We start from the raw sequence: 8,879 nt of genomic DNA on the forward strand, positions 1-8,879 counted from the left end.
CACACAAGCTTGAGACAAAGAAAACAAGGAGTTGACAATGTTAGTTAAACAATATTACTAATAAAGATATTATGCATCCTACCAGTCGTTATCTGAACAAATCTTCTTAAGACTGAAGCAAACATGTGTTAATTATGTCATTAAAACATCATTATAGTTCTTGAATCCCACAATTATTAGCTGACTATAATGGATTGAGACAAAGCATGATGGTTTTTACTATTTACAGTTATTCATGACATCTACATGTACATTATCTATACAACACAAGTCACTATATGATTATACCAACCTGCAACTACAACAACAAGGATGTTCAAGTTGTAGGTTATTATGGTCCTTGTTGCACTTTCATTTTTATGGAGAAATTAAACTCCAGCATACTATTGTCTGTAAGAGTTAGATTTTATTGATACCGAACAAATTTACACACACACACAGTAATTGGAGGACAAAAGATTATAGTAGTAGTCAAATATAATCCCCACCAAACGACAGAAGATGGAAACATTGCCACCATTAATATAATAGAGAGAGAGAGAGAGAGTAGCTTCTATCGCTAGCAGGAACGGATCCAGACTACTAATCATGGAAGGCTTCAACCACGGGAATATAGAGTGGGAGAACAGAGACCCACATGGAGGACCAGACACTTTGAGATCTAAGCAGCTGGACGTGGCAACAAGAAACTTTCTAAGCCAACACATCAAGGGACCAACAAAAATTAGAGGAGAGGACGAACCAGCTATACCTGATCTAATATTTACTGTAAATGAGTCGCATATAAGGGAACTTATGTTAGAAGCCCCCTTATGAATGAGTGATCACAGTGTACTGATCTTTGATTACCTGGTAGAGCTAGGATTTATCTCCCCAAAATAAGAACTGGGAAACAAAGGGCTGGCATACCGAAAGGTAAATTATGAGGAAATGAGAAAATTTCTATGGGATATACATTGGGACACAGAACTGAGAACTAAGTCCGTACAAGATATGATGGACAATGTCACCTAAAAGTGTCAGGAGGTAGTAAACAGGTTTATCCCGGCCCGACAGGAATAAATTGAATAGCAAAAGAAGAATCGTTGGTTTAATAGGGCATGTATGGAAGCAATGGAACTGAACAAAAGGTTGAGGAGGAACTTCTGAAATAACAGAACACCAGAAAGTAGAGAGAGATACCAGAGAACCAGGTAGGAGTATGTAAGTGAGAAGAGCAGCTGAGAAAAGGTATGAAAATGATATAGTTAATAAAGCCAAGACCGAGCCAAAACTACTGCACAGTCATATCAGAAGGAACAGGTGAAGAAACTTAGAACAGGTGAGGACAGGTACACAGAATGACAAAGATGTGTGTGAAGAAGTCAACAAGAGGCTCCAAGAGGTCTTCACAATAGAACGAGGTGAGATCACTGCACTAGGAGAGGTAAACTAGGCGGCCTTTGAAGGGTTCGAAATCACAAGAGATGAGGTCAAGATGCATCTTTTGGATCTGAACGTGAGAAAGGCTGTTGGCCCAGACGGAATCTTACCATAGGTACTGAAAGAGTGTGCAGAAGCACTTTGCTTGCCACTCTCCATAGTGTATAGTAGGGCACTGGAGATGGGAGACCTACCAGATATATGGAAGACGGCTAAAGTAGTCCCAATATACAAAAAGAGTGACAGACAAGAGACACTGAACTACAGGCCAGTGTCCTTAACTTTTATACCATGCAAGATGATGGACAAGATCGCGAGAAAAAAACCTAGTAACACATCTGGAGATAAGGGACATCGTGACAACTAATCAACATCGGTTCAGGGAGGGTAAATCTTGCCTTACAGGCTTAATAGAATTCAACGATCAGGTGACAAAGATTAAGCAACAGAAGAATTGGCGGACTGCATTTTCTTGGATTATCGGAAAACCTGATACAGTACCCCATATGAGGCTGATGCATAAGCTGGAGAAACTAGGCAAGAGTAACTGGTATGGTGCTCCAGTGGATAAAGGAGTACCTAAGCAATAGGAAGCAGAGTTAATGAGGGGCGAGACCTCAGAGTGGCGTGAAGTCACCAGTGGAGTCACGCAGGGCTCTATACTCGGACCTATCTTGTTTCTGATTTACGTAAATGATCTCCCAGAGGATATAGACTCATTCCTCTCAATGTTTGCGACGAAGCCAAAATTATGAGAAGGATTAAGACAGAGGAGGAAAGCTTGAGGCTTCAAGAAGACCTGGACAAGCTGTAGGAATGGTCGAACAAATGGTTGTTAGAGTTTAACCAAAGCAAATATAATGTATTGAAGATAGGTGAAGGGAGCAGGAGACCAGATACACGGTATCATGTGGGAGATGAAATACTTCAAGAGTCAGAGAGAGAGAGAGAGAGAGAGAGAGAGAGAGAGAGAGAGGAAGACCTGGGGGTTGATATCACGCCAGACCTGTCCCCTGAAGCCCATCTCATGATAAAATCAGTGGCATATGCCAGGTTGGTTAACATAAGAACAGCCATTAGAAACATGTGTAAAGAATCATTCAGAGCTTTGCATACCACATGTGTCAGACCAATCCTGGAGTATGCGGTCCCAGCATGGAGTCCATATTTAGTCAAGCAAAACACTAAACTGGAAAAGGTACGAAGGTTTGCCACCAGACTAATACCCGAACTGAGGGGTATGAGCTACGAGGATGGACTACGGGAATTAAACCTCATAAGAGTTATGGGGGACATGATCACCACATACAAGATTCTCAGTGGAATTGACAGGGGTAGATAAAGACAAGGGGCACATGCACGAGGGGAGGTGGAAATTGAGTGCCCAGATGAGCAATAGAGACATTAGAAAGATTTTTTTCAGTGTCAGAGTAGTAGACAAGAGAATGAATTAGGAAGTTGTTACGAACCCTTCGTAACTGGGTTCTTTTTAAACTATGATCCGACTAAAGTTCAGAGAACCCTAATCTTGGGGGGAATATAGTGTAATATTTAAAAAGTTAAAATTAAAAGAATTAGACTTAAAATAACCCGTTATTACTTCCCATCACCATTATAATATACACAAGTCAATGCGAGGTCAACTGGAGTGGCGTTGCTAGCCCTAACTCTCGTCTGCTTCACGGATGACGGACACAAAGTGCCTCTGATGAAGTCTTCGATGCTCCACGTTCGTTGCACACTCGCTGGGACGCTCAATCAGTAAAATCAGCTACGCTCAACTAGCCCACTTGGCTAGCACCTTCAGGTCGACCCAAGTCTTCCACTGTCCCGGCTTCACTGACTCCCATCCCTCGTCCGTGTTACTCGTCATCTTTCATCCTGGCCGACTACAAGATGGGAAACTGATTAATGGGAGGGTCAACTGCTGTAGTTCGGCCCCTGGATCGTAGATGGCGCCAAGGTCCGTGACAGAAGTGATGTGGTGGAGGCAGACTCCATACACAGTTCCAAGTGTAGATATGATTGAGCGACTAGGCTAAGGAATCTGTTCACCAGTTGAAAGGCGGGGACCAAAAAGCCTGAGCTCAACCCCTGCAAGCACAACTAGGTAAGTACATACACACGAAATACAGGTAGCGACAACAAACTTTTTAAGCCAGCATGTCAGGGAATCCACAAGCGTGAGAGGAATCGATGAACAAGCGAGACTCGAACTAGTCTTCACTCTGAACGACTCCGACATAAGGGAAATCGGTTTTGAGGCCCCAGTAGGAATGAGCAACCACAGTGTACTGACGATTGAGTATCTGGTTGAAGAAGGGTTAATGAACTCGAGGAGGGGAACTGAAAACAAATTTTTCATGGCTGGCATTCCGAAAGGGAAACTATGAGGAGATAAGAAAATTCCTAACAGATGTTACATGGGAAACAGCGCTCAGGGAAAAGACGGCCCAAGACATGATGGAATACATCACGCAGAAGTGTAAGGAGACAGCAGACAAGTTTGTCCCGGTTCAAAAGGATAACAATGAAATGCAGATGAGAAACTCATGATTTAATCAGAGATGCAGGCTAGCTAAGCAGCAAAGTAAAAGGGCGTGGAGAAACTACAGAAATAACCGGACACTTGAGAGCAGAGAAAGATACCAGAGAGCCAGGAATGAATATGTCAGGTTGAGAAGAGAGGCAGAAGGGCTATACGAAAATAACATCACAAGCAAGGCAAAGACTCAACCGAAATTACTGCACAGCCACATCTGGAGAAAAGAGCAGTAAAGGAACAGGTAATGAAAATGAGGATAGGGGCAGACAGATTCACTACAAATGACAAGAAAGTGTGCAAGGAACTGAATAAGAAATTCAAATTCAAAAAGGTCATCACATTAGAGCAAGAAGAAGTACCAGAGATAGGAGAGGGAATAGTTAACCAGGCACAACTAGAAGAGTATGAGAGTACCAGTGGGGATGGAAGGAAGCTTTTACTAGAGTTGGTTGTGACAAAGGCTATATGCTCAGAGGGAATCTCCCCTTTGATACTAAAGGAAGGAGCAGAAGCACGGTGCCTTCCACTCTCCATAATGTATAACAAATCACTGGTAACAGGGGAATTGCCAAAAATTTGGAAGAAGGTTAATGTAGTTCCGATATACAGAGGGGAAAGACAAGAGGAACTGAATTACAGACCAATGTCCCTAACTTGCATACCATGCAAGCTGTTGGAGAAGCTTGTGCGTAAAAAGTTAGTGGATCATCTGAAGATAAAGAACTTTGTAACACCGCATCAACATGGGTTCAGGGATGGCAAGTCGTGCCTCAAAGGATTAATTGAATCCTACGACAAGGCAAAAAAAAAATCAGGCAAGAAAGAGAGGGGTCGGCAGACTGTATATTTTTGGATGGCCAGAAAGCCTTTGACACAGTGCAACACAAGAGGCTGGTGCAAAAGCTGGAGATGTAGACAGGAGTGAAAGGGAAGGTACTCCCTTGGATAAGGGAGTACCTAAGCACCAGAGGACAGCGAGTCACTTTGAGGGGTGAGGTCTCAGATTGGAGAGGCGTCACCAGTGGAGTGTTGCAGGAGTCAGTCCTTGGACCTATACTGTTTTTGATATATGTAAATGATCTCCCAGAGGATACAGAATCATTTCTCTCAATGTTTGCTGACGATGCCAAAAATATGAGGATTACAACAGAATAAGATAGTATGAGGCTACAAGATGACCTAGACAAACTGAATGAATGGCACAACAAATGGCTACTAAAGTTAAACCAGAGTAAATGTATGAAAATAAAACTAGGCGGTGAAAACAGGAGCCCAGACCCCGGATACAGAATGGGAGATAAAACACTTCATGAAACGGACTGAGAGAAATATTTAGGAGTTGATATCACACCAAACCTGTCTCCTGAAGCCCACAGAGGAATAATTACATCTGTGGCATACGCGAGGCTGGCTAACATCAAAACCAGTCATCAGGAACCTGAGTAAGGAATCATTCAGAACATTGTATACCACATATATACGACCAATCCTGAAGTATGCGGCCCCAGCATGGAGCCCGTACCTTGTCAAGCACAAGACTAAGCTGGAAAAAGTTCAGAGGTATGCCACTAGGCTAGTCCCTGAACTAAGAGGCATGAGTTGTAAGGAAAGGCTGCGTGAAATGCATCTCACGACACTAGAAGACAGAAGAGTAAGGGGAGACATGATCACAACCTACAAAATTCTCAGAGGAATTGACAGGGTAGAAAAGGATAAATTGTTTAACACGGGAGGTACGCGAACAAGGGGACACAGGTGGAGACTGAGTACCCAAATGAGCCACAGGGACGTTAGAAAGAACTTTTTCAGTGTCAGAGTAGTTAACCCGAGGAATGCATTAGGCAGTGATATGACTTCAGGCTGGAGGCTGACTCCATACACAGTTTCATATGATAGAGCCCAGTAGGCTCAGGAATCTGTACACCAGTTGATTGACGGTTGAGAGGCGGGACCAAAGTGCCAGAGCTCAACCCCTGCAAGCACAACTAGGTGCGTACAACTAGATGAGTACACACACACGCACAAACACACACACACACACACACACACACACACACACACACACACACACACACACACACACACACACACACACACACACACACACACACACACACACACACACACACACACACACACACACACACACACACACACACACACCCATGGTTTAATCAGAGATGCAGGCTAGCTAAGCAGCAAAGTAAAAGGGCATGGAGAAACTATAGGAATAACAGGACACTGGAGAGCAGAGAAAGATACCAGAATGCCAGGAATGAATATGTTAGGATGAGAAGAGAGGCAGAAAAACAATACGAAAATGACATCGCAAGCAAGGCAAAGACTCAGCCTAAATTGCTGCATAGCCACATCAGGAGAAAAACAACAGTAAAGGAACAGGTTATGAAATTAAGGATAGGGGCAGAAGGATTCACTACAAACGACAAGGAAGTGTGTGAGGAACTGAATAAGAAATTCCAAGAGGTCTTCACCTTAGAGCAGGGAGAAATCCCAGAGATAAGAGAGGGAATAGCTAACCAGGAACCACTGGAAGAGTTTGAGATTACCAGCGGGGAAGTAAGAAAGTGTTTACTAGAATTGGATGTGACAAAGGCTATAGGCCCAGATGGAATCTCCCCTTGGATACTAAAGGAAGGAGCAGAAGAACTGTGCCTCCCGCTCTCCATGGTGTATAACAAATCACTGGCAACAGGGGAACTGCCAGAAATTTGGAAAGCAGCTAACGTAGTCCCGATATACAAGAAAGGGGATAGAAAAGAGGCACTGAATTAGAGACCAGTGTCCCTAACCTGCATACCATGCAAGATGATGGAGAAGATTGTGCGAAGAAAGCTAGTGGAGCCCCCTGGAGCGAAAGAACTTTGTAACACCGCATCAACATGGATTCAGGGATGGCAGGTCCTGCCTCACAGGGTTACTTGAATTCTACGACCAGGCAACAAAAATAAGGCAAGAAAGAGAAGGGTGGGCAGACTGCATATTTTTGGATTGTCAGAAAGCCTTTGACACAGTGCCACACAAGAGGCTAGTGAAAAAACTGGAGATGCAGGCTGGAGTGAAAGGGAAGGTACTCCGTTGGATACCGGAGTACCTAAGTAACAGGAGACAACGAGTCAGTGTGAGGGGTGAGGTCTCAGATTGGCGAGACGTTACGAGTGGAGTACCGCAGGGGGTCAGTCCTTGGACCTATACTGTTTCTGATATATGTAAATGATCTTCCTGAGGGTATAGAATCGTTTCTCTCAATGTTTGCCGATGATGCAAAAGTTATGAGGAGGATTGAAACTGAGGACGATAGTAGGAGGCTGCAAGATGACCTAGACAGACTGAGTGAATGGTCCAACAAATGGCTGTTGAAGTTCAACCCGAGTAAATGCAAAGTAATGAAACTAGGTGGTGGAAATAGGAGGCCAAACACAGGATACAGAATAGGAGATGAATCACTTAATGAAACGAACAGAGAGAAAGATCTAGGAGTTGATATCACACCAAACCTGTCTCCTGAAGCCCACATAAAAAGAATAACGTCTGCGGCATATGCGAGGCTGGCTAACATCAGAACAGCGTTCAGGAACCTGTGTAAGGAATCATTCAGAATCTTGTACACCACATATGTAAGACCAATCCTGGAGTATGCGGCCCCAGCATGGAGCCCGTACCTTGTCAAGCACAAGACGAAGCTGGAAAAAGTCCAAAGGTATGCCACTAGACTAGTCCCAGAACTAAGAGGCATGAGTTACGAGGAAAGGCTGCGGGAAATGCACCTTACGACACTGGAAGACAGAAGAGTAAGGGGAGACATGATCACAACCTACAAAATCCTTAGAGGAATCGACCGGGTAAACAAGGATAAACTATTCAACACTGGTGGGACGCGAACAAGGGGACACAGGTGGAAACTGAGTACCCACATGAGCCACAGAGACGTTAGAAGGAACTTTTTCAGTGTCAGAGTAGTTAACGGATGGAATGCACTAGGCAGTGATGTGGTGGAGGCTGACTCCATACACAGTTTTAAATGTAGATATGATAGAGCCCAGTAGGCTCAGGAATCTGTACACCAGTTGATTGACAGCTGAGAGGCGGGACCAAAGAGCCAAAGCTCAACCCCGGCAAGCACAAATAGGTGAGTCCAAATAGGTGAGTACACACACACACACACACACACACACACACACACACACACACACACACACACACACACACACACACACACACACACACACACACTATAAAGAATAAATAAGAATAGGGGGAACAAGTTCCTGAAGATTGCATAACCCAACATAGATGGAGTAAGATCGAAGATACTGGAGTTAAGTGATGTAATACAGATCCAGACACCAAACATTGTTGCACTCAAAACAAAACATGAAGACGTTATTTTAAATGAGGTCATATTCCCAAGGGGCTACTCAATTTGGAGACGGGACAGAAAAATTAGGAAAAGGCGGTGGCGTTGCTGTGCTGGTGAAAGAACACCTAAAGGTGAACGAAATAATAACTGCCAATCCACAAGAAGTTGACATAAGAGCACAAAAGATCTGCCATGAGGATGATAAACTAATGATCATAAATGCATACAGTCCACCACCAAGCAGCACATGGTCAAAGGAGGAGCTAGATAGTAAACGAGAAGGTCTTATAACAATAATGAGAGAGATCATAGCGAGAGCGGATAACGATAGTTCACGACTGTTACGGCCCTATTGGGTCGCAACTGGGTTCTTTCTCTGATGTTAGTAGAGTTAGGGTATCCGGCCCCAAGCTAGTAGTGGCTTTCAAGGGGTGTGCTCCGTAACGCAAGAAAATTAAAGGGGAAGGGATAAAACTGCACTTAAACTTAAATATATAATTATTCCATCAACAATAAATAAGTATATAAACCGTC

This window comes from Procambarus clarkii, chromosome 61 (genome assembly GCF_040958095.1).
Source record: "Procambarus clarkii isolate CNS0578487 chromosome 61, FALCON_Pclarkii_2.0, whole genome shotgun sequence".
Classification (NCBI taxonomy): domain Eukaryota; kingdom Metazoa; phylum Arthropoda; class Malacostraca; order Decapoda; family Cambaridae; genus Procambarus; species Procambarus clarkii.